Below are 3,072 nucleotides of genomic sequence, written 5' to 3' on the forward strand. Positions count from 1 at the left end.
CCCTGCACGCCAGCTCGCATCCCGCCGTCTCTCCTCTGCCCCGGTAATGGCCCTGCACGCCAGCTCGCATCCCGCCGTCTCTCCTCTGCGTCTCCTCCACTCCCGCTGCCTGGATCAGCTCGGGTATAAACTAGTTGCACTCAGGTCTTCGTCTGGGACTTTCTTTTTAATGGAGCACAAACAAAGACTGATCACTTTGTTAACAATGTACTACTTTTTTTAGAACAGGGATCAGCAAACTTTATCTCTACAGGGGCAGGTTTTTAATAACATATTTGTGGTCCATAGGGTCTTTGCTACTCCAGTCTCTCATTTTAGAGTTAAAACAGCCATAGATAGTACACAAAGAGTGTTCATGACTATGTTCTAGCAAAAATTTATTTGTAAAACCTGGCACTGAATTGCACTTCATCTGTGGACCATGAATTGCCAATCCCTGTGAAACTCCTAATTTCTTTCTGCAAAACATCAGAAGACACTTAGTTTTCCCTGAACTTAAGTAACCTGATGATTGAGGAAGTTAAAAATTACCTTTTTTTGAAACTATTATGTACAATTTACCATTCCTAGCATAGGTGTTTTACACACATGATCATGTTTCATTAGCAGCATTTTTATTTTACATATGAAAGAAACGCTATGCTGATTTTTTACCCTTTAGTTCTCTGCCTGCCTTCTGTGTGCACCTCTGGATGTGGATCTGGTTGGTGAACCCATCTACTGACTTCTAGGCTATGCCCGATGTGATTTTGGTGCAAAAGGACCCTCCAAAACTATTTTCCCTTTGATCCGTATTTTTACAAATTCCAAACAGTGGATACCAGATTAAGGACAATTTGAGGAAACCAATACCTAGGGGACATGGAACCTAAGGGAATCTTTGAAAGCTATTTGTTACCACTGGGTCACTGAGCCTTCCTGACTAGTACAGAGGCCAGACGACTTGACCCCTGACACAGCCAACACGTGGTAATAAGTGCCACAGATGACATTTGAATATGGATCCTCAGACTTCCATCGTAAGGCAAATTCCTCCTGTTGGGGGATGCCATTATTTGAAGGGCCGAAAATCTGCATAGACTGTGTTAAAAACCTGAGAACTAAGGAAAATCTGGGAAGGGATGAGCAAAAAGAAAACTGATTCTTGAAAAATTGTCAAGAATCACATTAAAATTCACATTAACTGGACCCTCATCTTTCTTCTACAGTTTCTGTCATAGTAACAGGCTGGGACATCTGTCCAGTCAGAGTAATTTACTCTCCTCTGGTGACTATTAATACTTTCTATTGGTCTACAATGGAGGTGAGAACTCCCTACTCTAGATTCCTGATCCAAGCTGGGATAGTTGCCTGGTTTTTCCAGGTAACCTGGAAGGGAGGTGGCTCCATGGAAGCCACTCTTTCTATTGCTGTGAGCCTAGGACCTTTACAAGACTGTAAAGAAGTAGCCTTATAAAAAAAAAAAAGAAGAAGAAGAAGAAGTAGCCTTCTTCCTGCCATCTGAGAGAGTGAGCAAGAGAGAGACAGGGAGACATGTGAATTGGAGGGCAAAAAAAAGGAAAAGACATGGGGACAGCTTGGACAGTATTTGAGATCTGGCTGTAAGCTCAGCTGCGTTCCTGATGCTGGGTTTAACAAGATATCCCTCAAATCTGGATTTGAAAAATTTCTTTCAGTTTTCTTCAGTTAGATCAAATAGTTTTCTTTGATTTTCATTCAAGGAGTCTGAAAATTACAACTGCCAATCTATGAATATTTTTACACAACTGCTCAAAATTTTTTCTTAACTGAGGGGTCACATTTTCTAGTAAAAACAACTGATCTCATGAAAATATTTTATTAAAGTAATTCAGTCTCAAGTACTGCATAGGAGGACCATTAATAATAAATAAATCTCTGATGGTGGATTTGAATATAGGCTGGAATATCTTTATCAACTCCCTTTCCAATTCACCTCAAATTACCCTCACCCTGTCTCACGTCAGACCAGCCCTAGCACAGTATCTGACCTCCAACCCTAAAATCAGAAAAATATGTATTTCTTAATGAAAAATTAGTAAGAAATTTGACTTGTGCTATTATAACTTATCTCCTAGTAATTAGGAAAACAGAGAGAGAAGGATTAATTCAGGGTTTTTGTTTCTAGAATATGGTCAGTCAGTTCACTATTATAAAAATACAGACCAAATCACAAAATATCCTTGCTTCTCTCAAAGCGATAAAGATAAGTGATTCAAATTATACAATACCTCATTTTATTTTTCTCATGGAGGGAAGTAAGTTATATTCCATGGTCATAGCAGTAGCAAGAAACGTGATTCTATAAATCTGTAAACCACCGGGCTTCGCATCATTTGCTGTATAAATAGAACTATAAAATGTTAGTTTTAAAAAGAAAGGCCATAAACAACTATTTCAAAATAAATCCTTTAATCTTTAAAACTGTAAACATAAAATAAATATAATATGTGGTTTGGACCAAAATCTCCTGAAATTTGAGAGGCTAAACTGAATTAATATTCTGTTGCCTCAGGAGTTGCAGCTGGCTGCCTCCAGAAATATATGGATACATAGCCATATATCTCCTGAACTGTTATGTAAAATAAAATGTGAGTAAATCAGACATTGTTCACTGCCTAAATATTTATAGTTTGGGGACTTTTGGCATCAATAACTTTTCCAGAAATTTTGAAGTTTATTTGGATTGAGATTATTCTAAAACGATGGAAATTAGAGGGTAAATTATAATTTTATATGATCTAGCCCTGTGTTGAATGATATTGTATTTATTCTTACATGTATTTTATTTTAAGGTGCTTTTCTTATCCTATTTTTTAAACTAGTCTCCCTGACACTTTGGGGAAATATTTTTGAGTAAAGCATTTCTGAAAGGATTTCATGTAAATGATACATTTGTATATGAATATATGTATTCATTCCAAAAAGGTTTTCTTCATACTCTATACAAGACCTGTGAGTGATCTAAATTTTCCCTTAAATTTTGGAACATCTTGATAAGGCAGGAGTTGATTATTTAATATTTTATGCCCAGCAGAAATTAATTTTATGGTA

The sequence above is a fragment of the Otolemur garnettii genome, unplaced genomic scaffold (assembly GCF_000181295.1).
Source record: "Otolemur garnettii isolate 467f Iridium unplaced genomic scaffold, OtoGar3 scaffold00034, whole genome shotgun sequence".
Lineage (NCBI taxonomy): Eukaryota > Metazoa > Chordata > Mammalia > Primates > Galagidae > Otolemur > Otolemur garnettii.